We start from the raw sequence: 19832 nt of genomic DNA, 5'->3' as shown, positions 1-19832 counted from the left end.
AGAAGCGGGCTCCCCGCGCTGTTCTGCCCTCCTCCCTCCCTCATTTCATTGTTGTTGGCAAAAGGGGTTATTAGCGCGGCGAGGAGCTTGTTTTGTACTCGGGTCTATTACAAAAGGGACTTTGTTTCTTCGCTTCGGTTACGCTTGTTTAAGTCGGCTCTGTTAATTTTGGAAGCTACTGGTCGCCTTTCCTGTCCATCCCATCTGCAACACTCGCAACGACGAAGTGGAAGCTGGATGAGACGGCGCCTTTCAGACGGTTAGCTCGTGAGAAGGTCGTACTCGCGAAACACATCGCCACGTGCTCTTATAGGCTTCGCTCCGCTGAAGGAACTGTGGCATGTACCCGTTGTGCGTTGCGGCCATAGAACGTGTGCATGTTAAAAGGACCCGTGTGAAGTGGGAAACGTCGCTCCCGCGCCGCGGGCTTGAAATTCTCGCACGTCGGCGCAGCGGCATTTAGCTGCGCGGGAAATTTGTGGAGGGCACTGAGAGGGCTTGAGAAGAGTACAAAAAAACAACATTGTCCCCATATGCTGCGCGCGTATAGCATATATGTGATGTGCACAGTTCTGGCTATGTACTGCACGTGTGCGTGCTCCGGATCGCGCTGGCATGTACTGCAATGTGATAAGCGAGGCTTTTTCTCGTATGCTTAACGTGCTTCTTTTCCCTTTAGTGCTTTTTTTTTTCTTCTCTTTGTGTTGTCTCAAAGTCGTGAGAAACTTCAAAGCCTTGCCTTGTTCAGCGCTCGACTACGCGACCGAGGGAGTTGTCTAGTCCATCAGTAGCGCTGCTCGACTGCGCAAAATGACAGCCCAGGAGCGGCGCCACGTTGACCTCTGTTCTTCGTGTCGCTGTCCCTTGCTGTTGCCCCACTATCTCGTACAGTTTGTTAAAGAATGGACGTTCACCTGAAATAATGCGCATGCTTTGATTGCAGCATTTCTTGACGTTTGAAGTTTCGAGACTATGCATTGCCTTATGACAAATTTTGTGTGCTCTGGAGTGCAAATGGCTTAAAAAGTATTTACAAATGTCTTTTATGCAGGCCACACACATTTTATATTGTGCACAGGGATAGCTTTGTTGCTGATGCTTCAATAAAGCAGATGAAAGCGAATAAAGAAATGTCGCTTACACGTGGTTAAATTCATGTAAGGAGACTGATTTAGAAATGCAGATGTGCAGTTTCTGATGGCAAAAAGATGGTTCCTTTTTCTTTTTTTTTTTTTTTTTAATGTATGGACTCGGTAATGAGCTTAGCTGATAGATTAATCCGAGCTAGTGCCAGTCAAGCGCCCGCTGTGAAGCTTATATGATACTCATCGCATCCATTTTTTCGACGTCACGGAATGAGTCTGTTGTAGCGCATTGGAAGTTCGACAAGACTGAGTAAATGTTATTGCGCACCTTAAGACAAGTGAGAATGCGGCATCATTTGACTTTTTCGTCGCTGCATTAGTCAGCGCATTACCCGACACTCGATAGTAGTTAAGGCACAGCAGATTTTTCCAGTGAGCCAAAAGGCCATTTTTGAATTTGACTCTTCCTGCGGGTGATGCTCTGTGATGTGTCCTTCGTGGTTTCATGACCTCTATGACATCACTGTCTCGACCAAACCAGGAATTTCGTCTCTGACAGCGACGGAGTTTGCATGTAACGGGAACCCTGATGCTATCACAATTTTAAACGCGCTCGCATTGTTCGATGGCGCCTCCTGTTCCCACTGTAAGATCATAAAAAAGAAGAAAAAAAAAAAGAAAGAGAAGCGAGGCAGTCGCACGAAGCCGGTCACGTGCAAAGTCATATCTATCATCGCTCTTGACGTTCGGATCCGGCTGATTTGGAAGCGAAGTCACGCCCCGTGTCTGCCCCGGCTCCCGATATGTGACGCCTAGGCGTTCGTGGCTAAGTTCCGCAGCGGCGACGGGGTTCCCGGGCTGCTCCCAGCGCTGGCCGCGTGTGCTACGCAGTTTGCATGGCAATGGGCTGCCCCGGATCTGATTGCGCGGTGGTACGGTGTGGCTGTAGTGGCTGTTCCTTTAGAAGCACCCCCTCCCCCCCCCCCCCCCCCCCCCCCTCCATTTTTTCTTCTTTGTCTGATTTTTTTTTCTTTTTTTTTTTTCCGCGCCTGAACAGTGGTGGGACAAGATTCAAAGAGGTACTGAGGACGTCTTCTTCGTGGAGGGTTTGTTCTGTGGAAATTTTTTTTCTGCGGATGTGCGGGGCTACGCCGACGTGTGTACGGCTTCGAAAGGCGCGTTTATTGGCGAGAAAAATTGGATTTCGAAAGGCAACATTTCTTTTTCCTCTCCGCTACTCGATTCAACATGATGACGTCGGTGCCAAGAAGACTTAGCGATCACCGATTGGAAGTAAATGACAATGTAGCTGTAGCCTCAGAAGTCTACATTAAAAAAAAAAAAAAAAAGAACGAGATTTTGTTTTCTTTCTAACTGATAGAATGCTCCCTGATAGAATGATAGAAGAAGAAGGCAGTCTTCTGGTGATTATAAAATGGGATAATCCTCCGGTACAAGTCGACTTCTGTTTTACCTGTGCCTGCAAACGCGGCAATTCCTGGGCAAGGGGATTGTGAGGTCATACTTATGGAGCGGTATGATGAGGTTGTGAGCTACACTGGGCTTGTGAGGGACGCAGTAGCGGAAAGCTTTAAATTTTGCCCATAGCTGTGGTTCTTTAACGTGCGATGTCTTTCTTTTTTTTTTTTCTAGAATTCATGCATTTTGGCGTTATATAATGGGCCGTACGCCGCAGAAATCGAGAAACGAAAAAACCGAGAAAGTGGTTTACGTTAGGAAAAAGTTTTGATGTATTTTGAAAGGTTATGAAACCGGGCGTTAAGACTGCGCCAACGTACAGTTGAAGGGCAGTTTGGGAAATAGCTTCGAAATCCGAGACCATGTACTATCCATTAACTTCCTGTCGTGCTTCATTCTGGCGTGGGAATTTTAGGGTCCCTCTGAGTGCGATGACGGTCAAGTTTCGCAGGGACTGATATTAATCCGTTCTGCGTTTCCGGTTATTTTATTTTTTTTTTATGGCACCTGACGATTTCGTTTTTTTATAATACATGTAGGGTTCCGAAAATTGCGCGTGGACTTTAAGAGACTACGTACGGAAATTTAGGTTGCTTCAGGTCCTTTTAACGCGCTGACGTCGCTTGTTCTTTTTGTTTTGCGTTTCCGTCTTCATCGAAATGCTGCATAAAGGGCCCTGGATTCGAATCTGCGATATCGCGCTCATAAGCAAGACCCTTTAGCTATGGTGCCGCTGTCAATTTTCCTTTTTCGCGCCGCCGTCCCTACATTTAAAAAGCGTTTGATGAACTCGGTCGAGGACATCAATCGAATTGAATGTTCATTGTGAAATAAATATACAGTCCCAGTCCAGATCGAAGATTACTCGGAATCATCTGGGTTCCAAGCAGCCTTCCATCCCCGCCGGGGCGGCGCAGTGGTTACGGCACTCGACTACTGTTCCCAAGGACGCGGGATCGAATCCCGGTCTCGGCGACCGCTTTTCGATGGAGGCGAAAAGCAGGACGCCCGTGTGCTGTGCGATGTCAGTGCACGTTAAAGAACCCCAGGTGGTCGAAATTTCCGCAGTCCTCCACTACGGCGTCTCTCATAGCCTGAGTCGCTTTGGGACGTTAAACCCCACAAACCAAACCAAACCAAACCAATCCCGAGTAACCTTTCATTTCTAGTGCAATTACTCGGTTCCGAATTTTTTTTTTTTCTGCGACTATCCGGTACGGGCCCTGGCTTGTAGTCCCTGCCGCAGCCTTGAATGAGTGCAAGAGAAGCTGTTCGCCGAACTTACATCCTTATGCGCGTGCGTCCACTCGATAGGGTAATGGAGACGCAAGGACGCCGTTTACGGCGGTGAAAAAGAAAAGGACGGCAAGAGCGTTAAACTGGCCGAACCGTACACGTGTCTAGAGTGGCGCGCCCTCCCGAAGCACAAGTTGCAGCGGGCTGCTTCGGTGGCCGGCGGCGAGGACGCCGAGTCACCTATAAGCTGCGCATTCCTCGAGTGACGCGCGGCCGATATTTTGGGCCCAAGAATGGAACGCTTGAGCGCGCAGAGTAACAAGGCCTCGTGTTTTGCCGCTATTCAGCGGTGCCGCGGTATTATGCCTGTATATTGTGCGAGCGAAGCGTTCCTTATACTTCGGCAAGGGAACCATGTGCATAGGGAGAGCCCTATAGCGCGGTCGGTTAGCGCCCCTCAACGAGTCAGCCCTGGCTTGTTTATAAGGGTCTCTTTTGTTTTTCGTGTACTATACATGACCGCGGCCTTGTCACTCGCACTTACTTGTCTGCGTGCTACGCCGTTGTGATATAATGAGGGCGAAGCGAAGCGGGCACAATCGAGAGGCGTTGAACCCGAAGGAATTGGCACGTCTTGTTGTGAGCTGTATCATCGGGGCATGGATCTTCGGGACTAACTGCGCTGTGTAGTGCTCGTGATCCTCGTTGCCTTCCCAGTCAGTAAACACATCCTCATCATAGGGCTCCACGGGGCGGCTGTAGCTCTGATGGCACCCCACTTTTTGTGCGCCCTCCTTAATGAGTGGCGCAGGTCGAAGTAAAGTAAAAACGCTAAGGTGGAGGCCAAAAGCCTTCACCTGCGAAAGGATGACAGGGTGGAAATAATTTGAGAGAAAAAAAAAAAACGAACAGGACCAGAAATGCCAATGCGGGAAGGTTTTATATATGAAAAGCCAGTTATAAAATACAGTGCATGCATAGTTCAAAATTAAGAGATTGAATGAACTCGGTGACTCCAAGAAGGTCGGTGTTCCCGCATAAGTACTTGTTAAAAGAAGAGAAGCTTAGTTAAGCTGGATAAAAATAAAACGTAAAAGAAAAAGCAAGACGGGAGTGATTTGCAGCTACGGCATGCGTGTGCCAGAGGGGCCCCTTCGCGTTTACTTTGCGCTTACGACTAAGTATACGAGTACTTGCACTTAAGAGTAAAGTTTGATGGTCTAAGGGCTTATGGTTGTGCAGACACAGTTGGTCGTGGAACGACTCACTGTCACGCTCATTTTCACCTCTTCATGCTTGGCCTCTACAGGGGGCCCGCTATATAAGGCTCTGTAAGGGAAGGACATCATCTTATAATGAAGAAATGTCCCAATCACAGTCGACTTGACGCCACACTGAAGGCTCATTTTAAGCTTAGTTCGAAACTTGTCGATTTAACCTTTACGTATGTTACGGCATATATTTGTTGTGGCGTACTTGTGACCTTAGTTGCCGCTATTACACTGAGTCTCGAACACTACTCCCGTTAGGGAAGGGGGGGGGGGGTTGTAGCAGCTGTGTAGAGGTGCCATACAAGCGTTTGGTGGGGGCGTGCCGTTTCCACCAGCCGACCAATGAGTGTTCTGTTTGGGGCCCCCTCTGCGCGTGCGCGCGAAGCTTCTACATTCCGGGCAGCCTGCTGCGGTCCTTGAAAGTGCCCCTGAGGAGGCACCTATATATACATATATAATATTGTACTATAACGCTGTGGCCGTTGGCAGGCATGGGCCGCATTTGGGTGTCTTTTCGCGCCAGTACATACTGGAAATGATTTTATGAAGGCCTTAATAGGCTATGTTGGGGAGGCCAAGCCGTGGGTGCAAAAATTGAAGCCCCGTGACTGTCCCTTGCGGCGCGGTTCAGATGTTCGCAGAGAAAGTGTGACAGGCACGGCGCTTCTTTTTTATAAACCAATTACAAAATAATGACAATTAGTGATAATGACAATTAGTGATAATTATTATAATAAAGTAAATGAAAACAATAATATAGAAAGTAAGATTAAAACAAGAATACATATTAATAAAGAGAAATGACAAAAAACGTTGCTGTAGTGCTAATGCTTTCGCATTCTCCCAATACAGTTCCTGCATTGACCTCTAATTTTTGATTGAGTTATTGATTTCACCTTGTGAATTATTTCCATGAGGATGGTGCTCAGTCCAGGAGCTGCTACTGCCCGCCTTGCGCTGCCCACCAGTCTTCGATGGTGCTACCAAAGCTTTGCTGGAAATAGTTGCTTCACTTTGGGAGGGTAGGGGTTGGGGATGAAGGCAGGGTAGACGGGAATTGGGGCATTCCTTCGTGAAAAGATTCAGATGTCTTTCGCAGGAGGCGTATCGTTCTGGGTGCTTCTAGTGTTCCGGGAACATATAGAGGAACACTATTCCTTGCAGGAGCATATAGAGGAACACAACTCCTTGCAGGAACATTGGAGGGGCACTTACCCGCGGGAGCACATAGAGGAACACTTCCATGCGGGAACACAGATGATCACTACTCCCATCAGGGGCATATAAAGGAACACTACTCCTTCAGAGGAGTCTAGATGAAAACTACTCCCTACGGAGAGGAACACTACTCGCTGTCGGAGCATATAGAGGAACACTATTCCATGCAGGTGCATGTAGAGGGACACTACTTCCTCGAGAGCAGACAGAGGAACACTACTCCCGGCAGGAGCGTATAGAGGAACACTACTCCCTGCGGGAGCATATAGAGGAATACTATTCAATCCAGGGACACAAGAGGAACACTACTCCTTGCGGGAGCGTATAGAGGAACACAACTTTCTGCGGCAGCATATAGAGGAACACTACTCCCTGCGGGAGCATATAAAGGAACACTATTCCATGCGGGAGCACACAGAGGAACAATACTCTCTGCGGGAGCGTATAAAGAAACACTGCTCCGCGCAGTGGTATATAGAGGAACACTACTTTCTGTAGGGGCATATAGCGGAGCACTGCTCCCTGCGGGAGCATATAAAGGAACACTACTTCCCGCAGGAGCATATGGGGAGACACTGTTCCACGCGGGAGCACGTAGAGGGGCACTACTCTCTGCGGGAGCATATAGAGGAACACTTCTCCCTGCCGGAGTATTAGAGGAATGTTAGGTACTTGGTAGGGTGGAAGATGTGCGTGAGCGCGAAGCAGGGGAGGCTATTTGAAGCTGGATCCAATTTGGCGGCTTCTTTCACGGGTCAGTTTCGCTTGTGCCGAAGAGAATGACTTTCGGGATAGCCTGTGGTGTTGCGGTGTGTCTTTTGGGTTGCCTTTCCGCTGACACCCAGGGGTCGACACATCGGGCTGTCACGTGAACTCGCTCATTTCCAGGGATAGATGCGTGCCTAGGTGCCAAGACTAGGCGGGCAAGTGGGGTGTGCTTCGGCGTAGCTTCTACGTGCGAGCTGGGAGATACACACTTGCGCGTGTTTTCGGCGTGCTTCTTGCGTGTCTGATACAATTCTAACTAGTTTGTCTCGGTGGTTAGTGCTGTCGATGAAGGCAACCCACACCAGTAAAAAAAAAAAAAAGAAAAAAAAAGGCGGTAGAACAAGATTATCCTTCCGCTTTCAATCCCATCTTGCTTCCTTCCTTTACGGCGCGGTTCAGGGGTCCACGGAACAAGTATGACAGATACTGCGCCTTTCCTTTCCTGTGAACCAATTATATTAACTAGAGTGCGCGCGCCGCCGACCACAACTGTGCAGTCTTTTGTTTTCCGCCTTTTTGCATGGTGTTACTTTTATGTAACTAGCATCTCCTGGTTTCAACTTGCCTTCGATCCCACTCTGCACTGGAAGTGTAGTTGCCTTAACGTAATGAATATCCGCGTAGATGAGCCGTAATCATTTACGCCCATTTTCTTCTGGTTGAGTCGGACAATCGAAGTTCGGGCGGTGTTATCTCTCGAAATCATCCATTATTGTCGGCGTCCCCGTTTTATGTTTGGGACGGGCTCTGTCTGGCGTGCGCTACGCGCTCCATATTCTATTGAACAGTTCCGGAGCTCGGGAAGGCGGCTCGCTAACCTTGCCTGTCCACTGGAGTCAGCGGACGTTGGTTCTGTGGCGCTTGAGGTGGCCGCCATTGTCTTTCCCTCTTCGCGTGGAGGAGGTGGGTGAAAGAGGTTGCGATACAACGAACTAGGAGGTGAAGAAAAAAAAAAACAACGCGCGTATGAGAAAAAGAAGCCGAAAACCGGACATCGCCGCTGCTGCTGCTGGTGATGGCGGGCAAGCAGGGTTTCTTCTCAACCTTCTTTTTTGTCTCCTCTCTGTTTTGTGCCCCTTTCTTCGTGTCCTTTTCTCTCCTCGGCCGAATGAGGACGCGCCACCGCGGCTGCCGCTGGCCGTGTGTGTGGAGCGAGCAGCGCTAGCGGCCGGCGGGCTGTTTTTAATGCGGCACCCGCATCCGTTATATGCCGCGGCCTGCCCGCCCTGCAGTCCTTGGGATGACGGCGCCGGCGCGCTGTTCCTTCGTTCGCCGCCGCCTTGACGCGAGAAATAAAAATGAAAACCGCTGGGCACTTATTTTCCTTTTGTTTTTCTGCTCTCCTATGTTGCCGCATAGGAGGAGACACTTGACTCCCTCTCCTTTTCTCTCTCTCTCTCGGCTTCTATTATTTTTCTCGCCGCGCGCGTTTCCTGCGAGCCTGGATCTCTTACGGCGTTCGTATGGTAATTAAGCATGAGCGGAGAGACTGCATTCACTGAGGAACTTGCCCGCCGACCGAGGTCGAGCACGCGCCTCGTACCGGTCAGCCAGCCAGCCAGCCCGTTCTTCACGTGGCAGCAGCGGTATGAGGTTGTCTCTCGTTCGGCCGGGTTGGCCGCCTCTTCCGTGACGAGCGCTGGCTAGAGCCAGTTCGCTCGTGCCATACGTTCGTCTCGACGTCGTTCTCCTCTTCGCTGCTTGCTGCCGTGGTGGCTGTAGCTGACGGCACGTGGTTGTTCGTCGTAGTCGTAGTTCGCTCGATATTGCTGACGTGTACACCTTACGTCGTTAGTGCGCCGCGTTGAGAGCACGTGCTCCGCCGTTGCTCTGGGCACGTGGGGAGGTTATACACCGCGCCCACTTTTACCGGGGTGCGGGGCCGGTGTGCGAGCCCTCCGCTGCCGCGGATGACGCAGCTAGTACACGCTTAGGGAAGCAGTGAGGAGAGACATTCGGGTGTACCACGTGATGTGTGACGTCATGTAACTCGGCACACGTCATGATTTCGAAAAAAAAAAGAACGATATTCTTGCTGTGCCTTAAAAGAGGGGGGAACATGTCACGTGCAATTTTATACATTTGCACGACTGCCCTCTGCATTTTGTAATAGTGTCGCCGGGTAATCCAGTTTGGTGCGTGTAAAAGGCGCACTCTGCTGCGGTGTGCTAGCGGTGCAGGAATTATAGTGGGTTCTAATCCGGCGATTTTTTTCTGAAATTTCCCGTTTGGATCTGAAGAATTCTAATCCGGTGACTTTTTGAGCGATATAAGCGGCACGAGTCAGCTGCTGGAGAGGCCGTTGTTAAACGTTCTGCGCGCTAGTGTCATAGGCGCCACGCGTTCGTTACGGTTGCAGTCGAGAAGTTAAAGTTAAATTGGTTCAAGGAAGGGAAAGGCGCTGTAACTGTCACACTTGCTCTGTGGACACCCGAACCGCGCCGTAAGGGAAGGGAGGAAGGTGGGAATGAAAGTGGAAAGAGAGAAAGAGGAGCCGTAGTGGAGGGCTACGGAGTAATTTCGACCACCTGGGGATCTTTAACGTGCGCTGACATCGCACAGCACACGACGCCTCTTCGTTTCGCCTCCATCGAAACGCAGCCGCCGAGGTCGGGTTCGAACCCGGGAACTCCGGCACAGTAGTCGGGCGTCAGTCGAGAAGAGCTTGTTTCATGATTTGCCAAGGTGAACGCGCGGTCAAATAAAGACGGCGCAGTTTGGGGCTCTCGGCTGTTGCGACATCTGCGCACTTGCCTCTAGCGTAATTGGATTAGTGTCTTTCCACCTCGCGTGGCTTTCGAAACCACGTCTAGGGGACGGAACGGAAGGAACGGCTGACGTTAGAAGAGCGAAGGTTTGTGCTGCGCGGCGACCAAACCTTGGCCAGACATGCGTCGTAGGCTGCTGACGTAGGGCGGCGGCACGAAGCTAGGGGCTACTTTGGCTTGCGTGAAAAAAAAAAAAAAAAAAAAAAAAAAAAAAAAAAAAAAAAGAGAGAGAGATTTGGGGCGGCGGCCAAGGTATGGAATCTAGACCGTGCGGCGTAGGGTGACATCGTGGCAGTCAGACGAAGGGCCTTTCTTTGCCCTTACAGCCTTTGAAACGCCAGGGTCTAAATAATAGTTACTAGTGACCCGGGGTTGCGGCGGAAACTCGGAGGTTACCTGCAGCCTTGGGTAGATTGATTGATTGATTGATTGAATAAAACTTTAATTTTCACCGATTTAGGAGGCCCCCTACTCCCCGCTCCTGGCACGCAGGCCTGAGGAACGGGGGCTGGAACCTCTGCGACTAAGGACTGGCGAATGGACAACATTAAAAGTAGAGAAGCCTGGGTAACCCTGCTGCGAAGCGACGTCCCCGCTGACCAGCAAAAAGCCGTCCGCCTGGCGGCTGAGGCCGCGAATAACCAGTGTATATTGCAGCCTTGGGTGCAACCCAGGGATCGTCATCGTCTCGCGTGTCCGATGCTCGCGCGCGGCTGCGTGCTTCTAGGCCCTTCACTTTGCTCCCCTTCCTGCATAGCGGCCCTCGTCCCGCTGGCCGCCTCTGTGACCCCGGCCACTCCAGGCGTGGCCGCCCCCTCGACCGAATTCTACGAGGTTTCACTGCGCGGCGGCCTGGCTGCTGCCCCGGCGACTCACTTTCCCCGTCGGCGGCCCGAGAAGGTTGTGGGGGGAAGCGGACGGGGAAGCGGCCTCTTCCGAGGTGGCCCGCTTCCTACGAGCGCGCGCATTCGGTCGCCGGCTCCGCTTCCTCGTTTCACCCCGGCGCTCTCTCGACGTCAACGGACCTGCCGTCTCTGTCGCAATGCATTGACGCTGCGCTGTTGCATCCCGCGCGCCGTGTCGTGACGAGGTCGGTGCCATTACCTGGCGGGGGAGGGGCGCGGCCTCTGTGTTCTGACACGCCGATTCGGTTTCTCCGCCGAGACGACAACAATGAATGCGAGCGGCGACTGAGAGTTTGTTTGTGTGCGTCCTCTCGCTGTTGACGGAAATGAAGGTTGAGCCTTGTCTACTGCGGAGGGCTCCCGCCCGCGTGCACGGCAATGCAGTGCCACGGCGTAATGACACAGCCGCGCTAGACGATTACACGGGGGCCCCCAGCGTTGCAGGACAGCGGAAAGGCGACGCCACGACGAAGCTGGGAGAAACGTCGTGCGCGCGCGTCTGAGGCAGGTTGGGGACAGCGATGAGGCCACAGTCGGGCAAAGCGAAGGCGGCGTATAGATGTAAACTATACGTTACGTGACGACGTCACGCTAAGGTAGCACTGAAGCGAAGAACGTGGATCAAGGCTGATCCCGCACTCGGGTAGCTTTAAAAACTAGCCCTGGCAGCGCGAGGGCAAAGCTGGTATCTTATCCTCCTTGGCTGAGGCTACTGCTTCAGTACTTAGTACCTTTTGCGTCGGGCGCTGTGTTTTCTCCTGCTTTTTTTTTTTTTAAATCCGACATGGTTAGCCTGATCCATTGTAGCACCGTGCGTCCTCATGGCTCGGATCCTGCGCCTGACAGATTGTCTTCGTGTTGCTGCAGAGTCTTGTAGGGCTTGTAACGATTTTGAAGTCGCAGGCACCGTGAACGTCGAAGGCATAGCTTCACTCTTTTGACTTCGTGTTCTTCACATTCCCTTCCGTTGTTTTCGGTAGCCGCCTTGACCACCGGTCCGCGGTGCAAAGAGAACTGAAGCTTCACCCCGCCGAACCAGCGTCGCTGATTGGACAGCAGGCTCGGCTAGGCCGCGGCCGTGTGTCGAAGGCCCAAACCCCGTTCAGAAGCGCTGTTTCGGTTGAGTTAGGTCACGAGCTCAGTCTATTCTAGCATGTTGCGGACTCGAAGGGGACCGGAAATTTGTTCATTTTGTGGCGGCGTTCAAATTGAGCAGGACTGCTGTGTATTTTTTTTTTTTACGTACTACCTTTGTCAAAAGTGTAGAGCCCAGGAGCTCTGCTTCTGAGCCGGAGTGGCGCTGATTTAGCATAATTAATGCAAGTCCCTCCCACTGGAAAGGGTAGGACAAAAAATCACGAGGGACTAAAGTAGTGAAAGGCTAAAGCCTGAGTGTCGCATTCTATAGGCAAGTAGTACTGATTAGTAATTAATTAGTAATTACTTAGTTAAATAACGAATACCTAATTATTCATAATTAGTACTTAATCAGTCATTATTACTCATAATTAAGTTAATTAGTCATTAATTAGTATTTTATCATTGATTGGCATATCGCCATATAAGGCACGCATTCGCACATACTGTGGTGGTGCTCTGTGATTGGTCAAGACCTCTATGACTTCATCCCGCCTCGGCATATCAGAGCCACCGCAAAAGCGGGGCACATTTTGTCCACGGTAGCATAAGCCATTAAAGGCTTTCGCCTTAAAATCTTACCATAAGGGGATTGGGAACACTGGAAATGCATTACAAGCCTCACGAAATGGCTCAGAAGCAGACCTCCTGGGATCTACACGTTTGACAGGAAGTGCACGCCGCCTTTGTGGAACGGGAGGTTCAGATTAATGATTTCCACTGTATGCATGAACTGTACTCGACGTATATATTTCAGCAGCGCCTTTGTTGGTCCTCCTCCCTGTATATGACCCCTCCTGCCGCGGCCGCGGTGGCGCAGTGGTCACTGGTTAGGGCGCTTGATTACTGAGCCGGAGGAACCCGGGTTCAACCCCAAACGCGGCGGCCGCGTTTATGAGGAGGCGAAACCGAGAGGCGTCCGTGTGATGTGCAATATCAGTGCCCCATTTAAAGATCCCCAGGTGGTCGAAATTACTCCCCAGCCCTCCACTACGGCATATTGCTTTGCGACGTTAAAGCCCATAAGTTAAACCAAACCTTCTACAGGTCCTTGTCGCAATGGCGACTGCCCGCTCGGGCGTCTCTCAGGCGACATTCTGCTTCTTGCAGGTGACATCCTGTGAGGGAATCTCCCCTGATGGGGCTGGGACAGGTGGGTCAACGCCGCTTGCGGCGGGGGCTAGGTTGTAGGCCGTCATTGCACCCGCCACCGCTTCGGTGGTGAACGACGGCTGTTGTTGCGGCGCGCGTCTTATTCTCCCTTTTTCTTTTCTTTCTTCTCTATTTTCTCTTCTGTCTGCACGAGGCAGCGGAGGTGGCTCAGCTACAGAGCCAGTAGCAGGCTCGTGTATGTTCCTCCTACAGCCACAACAACAACAACATCCTGTGGCCGGCGTCTGCTCTTACTGGATTGAAACCATGCTAGGCTTAGCTGGTCTTGTGTGTGTTTATAGGTTTGGTTTACGTCCCGAAGTGACTCATGCTATGAAGGACGCCGTAGTGAAGGGGCTCTGGAAATTTGGCCATCTAGGGTTAACGTGCACTGGCGCAGCACGTGCACGGTACAATGGCGCCTTGATTTTCGCGCCTACACCGAAAAATTAGGTCTCGAATGGCGAACGCATATACCCTTCCTTCAAATCCTATCATTTGCCTCGTCGTTTGCCTCTTATCGGCGTTCGTTGCAGTGCTATACATTTAATTATAATTGGTTTACTGGAAAGGAAAGGCGCAACATCTGTCACACTTTCTCCGGCAAGTGTGTTTGATCAGTGCCTCCTTGAGTTATCCAGGAGGCAGTGGTTTGATACACCATCGCTCCTGTAGCGTGGCGTTCCTTGGCGCGCGTTCAAGTGTGGGATTGCAGGTGGCAGGAACGTTAGACAAAAGAACACATCTCGCGGAATCTCGCGCACAGATCCAAAGGCGTTGTCAGATCTCACGCACATATCTCGCGCACATCTCGCGCACATCTCGCGCACGGGATTTCGTTCCATAAGCCCAGAAAGGCTGCCGCCTTAAAAGCAGCCGGTATTCGTTGCTACCTCCTTAGGTTCAGCTGCAGAGCGCCCCATAGTAACAGAACCATCTCGGCAGGGATTGTAGTGTGTGTACGCTTGCAATTTGCTCAGTGACGCTGAGGAAATTTTCAAATTTTGTATTTTGAGCAAGTTGCTTGAATTCGGGCGAGATGCATCTGAACCCAGTCTTGACGGCGAGTGCGTGTACATCACCAGACCCTTTCACGGTTCATTCGGCGGCCATCTACGTGAAAAGACTACAAAGCCAACGAACAGCCGCACTGAGGTTCCGACGGAGCGCGTCACCGCTCGGCGTGTTTTGACACCTCACGAAATGAAGTGGGCGAACTTGCTGTATTTTGGCGGCTGCGTTTCTACGGAGGCGAAACGGAGAGGCGTCCGTGTGCTATGCGATGTCAGTGCACGTTAAAGGTATTCCCAGGTGGTTGAAATTATTCCAGAGCCCTCCACTACGGCATCCGCCCTTTCTCTCTTTCCGCTTTTACTGTTGTTGTTGTGGCTGTAGGAAGAAGGAAAAGAAAATGCACGGGCCTGCTACTGGCTCTGTAGCTGAGCCACCTCCGCTGCCTGATTGATTTTTTTTAGGAAGGGAAAGGCGCGGTAACTTTCTTCTCTATGTTCTCTTCCCTCCGCTGCCTCGTGCAGACAGAAGAGAAAATAGAGAAGAAAGAAAAGGAAGAGGGAAAGAAAGACGCGCGCCGCAACAACAGCTGTCGTCCACCACCGAAGCGGTGACGGGTGCAATGACGGCCCACAACAGATAAAAATTCGGTGGCAGGCCAGTCCCCGCCGCAAGCGGCGGCGACCTACCTGCCCCAGCCGCTTTTACTCCACCCACGGCGCAAGACTATTATTCTTACACCGTGCTCCCACCTTCCTCCCTTCTCGTACGGCGCGGTTCAGGTGTCCGCGTAGAAACGTCAGATACTACGGTAGAAAGATATATCACATCGGCGTTTGTGTTGCCTTTATGTCGTTCTTGTTCGCAGCGCTGTTTTGCGTCTTGTTGTGGAACTCAAAGCTCGACGTTATCACGTAGTGGCAGCGAAGTGAAATAAGCCCTTTCGCACAGTTTCGGAATTTCGGACCAGCGAGAACGTCTCTAAGCTAACCGTACCACGTTTTGAGATCTGCTTAACGAGCCGGCGTCCCATACGCGGTAGCGGTGGCGTGTCGAAACTATTCGTGCTACATACGGGCCGCATGCGAAGCCGGAAGCTATATCGAAACGCAGCAATCGTGCGCGTCGTCCCGTCCGCAGCGGTCATTAGCCGGATTCAAGTAACCTTTAGGATTTCGGAAGATGTGCTTGGCCCAAGGCTGCTGGACTTGCTGCAGTGAGTTGTCTCAAACCCGTTCCTTTTTTGCCTGTTTGTCGTAGTCGATCGGTGCCGCGTCTGTGGTGTAGCCTTTGTTAGGAACAGCCGTTTGAAAATTTTAATTATGCGAAAGCATTACGTCGCTGTTCACAGGCCGTGTCCGCAGACCGTGTCCGCAAAATCGTGTCCGCAGCAGTTGTGAGTAATTGAGAAGTGGTAGAGGTTAATGAGTGGTGTCAATCGATAAAGGGTTACGTAATGTGTCCGAAAAAATAATTACGACAAGTTAATTAGGTAATTAGAATAACTGATTCACAGAAAAGGAAAGGCGCAGTATCTGCCACACTTGTTCTGTGGACACCTGAACCGCGCCGTAAGGGAAGGGAGGTGGGAGTGAAAGCAGAAAGAAGGGTACTGGCAGTGGATATGACGCCAAGGATGTGACGTCACGCAACCGAAAGTAGAGCCGAAAAAAAAAAGGCATAGGAAGGGATTGGCAAGCATTTTGAAAGTACCAAAGACTAAAATGGGCAAACAAGTAGTGAATTAAGCAACTAGAAGCAACCAGAAGCAACCAACAGCAGCATCCGTGCTTTCGCATTACTCCAATGCAGATTCTGCAGTGCTCTTTTCACCCCAAAGTTTTACGTGCGTTCTTATCAAGCGCTGTAAGCTCCAAGCTTGCGCGTGGACTCGCTTGCGCCTTGCGAGCTTTGAGCGTGCGCGCCTTTGGCCGTTCTCTCCGCGTGGCAGGGCAAGGACGCCGGCCGAGTCGCGGCGAGCGAGCGAAGGCCTTTGGCTCTCTTGGCGTCGACGAGCCGCGTGGCCGCGCTGCTGTTACATACGCTTTGTCGCGCCCCAGTACAGTGCAGCGTCTCAAAGGCTGCACGACAAGTGTCTGTCGAAAGTTTCTTTGTTTCAACCGGGAAGGGGAAGGGGGGGGGGGGGGAGGAGGAGGAGGAGATGATTCTACTAAAGAATAGTGCCGGGCTCTACGAGGGAAGGTTAAATCACAAACAATGAATGTTATGAGGGAGAAAAACAATTAGAAGCGCTGTTCCTGCACTGTTAATTAGCGTCCGATACCTGATTAGCTCGATCCATCCGTCGGGTTTTACGCGTCTCCGTGGACCGCGAGCTACGAGTGCAAGGCGAGGGCTTCCTGAGTGCCGTGCGCTAGTAGCTCCTGCGCCCCCGCAATCAGCTAGTAAGTCGAGACTACTTCCCTAACGGATTTCCCTCGTTCTATCATAATCCGTGGGCCGATTGTTCCGGAATTCGCGGAGGTTCGCGCTACCTGAACCCATGCGGTGCGGTGAACTTTCCGACCGCGCTCCTTACAATTTATGCCACATGACTTCCGCACCTCTGCACGGTATTGGTGAGACCGGTGAACTTTCCGACCGCGCTCCTTACAATTTCTGCCACATGACTTCCGCACCACTGCACGGTATTGGTGAGACCGTCTAACGGCGAGGCGATGCCCGCGGGGTTTGAGAGGAGGCCGTGCGAGTGCGAAAGCTGGCTGGCCGGCCGGTGTTTGCGAGACTGCCTGCTGCTGCACTGCGGGTCTCGTTTCGTACGTGTTCTTCACCGGGCATGCCAACCAACCTTCGCCTTTCGCGTCCTGCACGCGTTCGAGCAGCGTTTTTTTTTTTTTTTTTCTTAACTTTTCGCGTTGCAGTTCAGTGCATAGAGAGCTGTTTGAAAGCCTCGTTGGCACGCACTGCTTTTATGCGGGGCCTGCTCCAGGAACTTTCCAGGCAGTCTATTTGCATGCTAAGCTGTGCACCGAACTGGTTCGGTACTATTAGTAATAGCTGAGAGCCGCGACCTGTGCTTTAGAACTTAAACCGTATCAGAGGATTAGTGGCAGATTTGACTTCATAGATCAAGGCTGTCTGCGGAATGTATTAAGAAGGAATATGTTCTCGCTGCAGATTTGTATTTATGAGTCATTCATCATCATTGTGAACTGCTTGTTTCTGGCTACAATTAGAACAATCAGTAGCCATCCATGATTTGCCTCACTTGATCACAATGCCTGATCCTCTGCCGATTCAAAGCAGGCCTTCTGTTTCGCGTTGCTTTTGACTTTTGGACAGAGTATGAAACATGAGGACTGCATGCCTTACCCTAGTTTGTTCCCCCCCTCTTAAATGGATTGTGAGCACACCTGCACTGAGCCAAAATCAGTTCTGTGACTTATTGTTGGCAAAATAGTTTTTATTGTCAGTGGGCACTTTATATACCGTGTCAGTATTACATGTGAAGAAACCGTCGAGCACGGCCTCTGCATATGCTCTTATCTGACACTGTTCTTCTACTAAGGTGGCATTTGCACCTTGCTGTCCAGTGTTCACTCTCCTCCGCTTTCCGCACAGAGCTTTTCCTGGTACAAGTGTACGTGACTTGTTAGGGCCCTTGGTTTGGCTGACTATTTCGATAATTGACTGTTTAAACACGGCCAGTCTCACTTTGGCCATTCAAGAACAGGCTTCATAAACAGCAATGCTCAGATTATTAGCTGCTGGTACATGAATAGCTTACTCGTGGTTTTTTGTGATGCACGTTGTGTGTGTGGGCTGTATTTTGATCCTCCACACTCCATTTTCACTGCTTTAATTTTTTCTCATTTGTTATTTATTGGTTGGCAGTACTGGTGTGAGCACAATGGAGGATGTGCAGTTGGTGGCACACTTACCACAGCTAGCTGAGGACATTCTTTAGGGGTTTGCAGCAATACGTCCGAGTTCATTTTTATTCCACACAGGATTGTCAGGCACCACAGGAGGTTCCATTGTGGCAGTGTTTATGTTACTGCTGAGCTTTGAGCTAGCTTTCATCATTTCACGCCGGCGGTTGAACGGCTGTATTATGAGTGGACAGTAGGGTTCAAACCTTGGCACATCATTCTAGACTTAATAGTTCCGCTTGATGGTTGGTTTATACTTTGAAAGTTGCTGGTTAGTTCCATGGTTTGTTTTGTTTTTGAGCCGTTGTGGGAATGTTTTTTTTTTTGTGTGTGCGTGCGTGCGTGTGTGTGTACGTGCGCGCGCGCGCTATTGATTGTCGCCGGTGCATCTTGGCAATTAGTTTGACAAGCAGTATTAACATGGTGCTGTGTAACTGGAACAGTATGATTGGTTGAAAGATTGGTTGACTTAAAGTGCAGTTTGGGCTATGTGCATCAATACCGATCTTGGCTGTTTCGTGCAAAATTTTGAACGACGAGAAACATGTGACCTAGACTTTTACGCAGCGAGTTGTGCAGCTCGTTTGGCCAAAAAGGCGTCATTTTCGACATTGCTGCGACCCGAAATTGAGGAAAACGTGTCGCATAAAAATATGCATGTGATTTCATATCAATGTTGTGATGCAACCGTTCTTTGTGCAGTGTTTAGGGTGGCGTCGTACACCATTTCACTTCCCATTTAGCATCCATCTGCTAGTGAAGTAGTAGGTAGAGGCGAATTTAGGGTAGGGATTAGAACCGATGGTTATGTGCCTCTAGGCTATAATTGTAAGCCGTTCATTTTAAATATCGAAAAGTGGAGCAGCCACTGCACCGTGTCGGAAGAGCATGCACGCTTTAGGTGGCACCTAAGCGTCCCCAAGGATTATTCTTTTTATCCCCAGTCTATGTCTTACAGGCTAGGGACAGTTCTGCATAGCGTCTGGTGTTCTGGGCTGTTATATGTTAACAGCAGAAAATAAGAACACTTGGGAATTGGGGAATGTTTACTTTCCGGCATGGCGCTATAGTGTCGCATGTGCTTTCAGCAGCTAAGAAGCTCTCGCATGCTGCACAAGCCCTTTGTAGCGGGGTGGACAGGCCGTTTGTAGTGCCATGTAAGGCCACAAGGCACCTCATCGATGCTTAGAAATAATATTGTATTTGGGGGTTTTAAACTGCACCGGGACATCAGGGTTTACTAGTAGGCCTAGTCCTGTCAGTAGGAAACGTGGTTCTGTAGTAGACATGTTTGATCCTTAGTCCTTTGGCCTGCACTGCTCATTTCACAAAGGCAGGGCCCCAGAACCGAGCCTAGGCCGCTACATGAGTGGGCTCTTGATTAGACAGAGTGGATATGCCACAGTTGACGCTTTCAAGTACAAGGGAAGCGCGAGTTGCTCAGTATGACAGGCAACAAAGTTTGAGCATATCAGTCAATCATTACTGTGTCGTCAGTTGCAACAAGCATACCTTTTTACTGTTTCTTGAACTAGAATTCCTCTTGGCGTAAGATATATACAAAAAGTCATGTTTGACCCGAGTAGGTAAATGATTAATAAGTTCATCTTCTTGTGTTAACATATTGCTCCCTTTCATATTGAGTGCCTCCGTGTGTAACCAAATAGACAAAAATTGAGAGCAGTGAAGGACAAGAGCACGATTCGTGCACATTGGCAAGTGTTTTCTGTGCCATCAGGTACCATTGCACTTAGTATGAGCTACCCCTATATTATAGTGCTTCGCTCGGAATTTGCACGGTGTAGCTTACACTGAGTGCAATATAACCTCTGGCACATTCACTTTCACCACAGCCTTTCTGTGTGTGGTTAGTTGATTGCCCTATGATTGGTGCCTGATAAGTGGATGA

At 50.4% G+C, this 19832-nt stretch overlaps 1 protein-coding gene across 3 annotated transcripts in view; it reads left to right on the top strand.

Moving 5' to 3' along the window:
- The window catches only part of smg (sterile alpha motif domain containing protein 4 smaug), a 138885-nt gene that overhangs the window by 70424 nt on the left and 48629 nt on the right, over positions 1–19832 (top strand). The gene's annotated exons all lie outside the window — the stretch shown is intronic.

This window comes from Amblyomma maculatum, chromosome 10 (assembly GCF_055883805.1).
Source record: "Amblyomma maculatum isolate TAMU_Amacu chromosome 10, ASM5588380v1, whole genome shotgun sequence".
In the NCBI taxonomy this organism is placed as follows: Eukaryota; Metazoa; Arthropoda; class Arachnida; order Ixodida; family Ixodidae; genus Amblyomma; species Amblyomma maculatum.
Note: the sequence above shows the minus strand (reverse complement) of the source record. Positions and strands in the feature narration are given on the sequence as shown.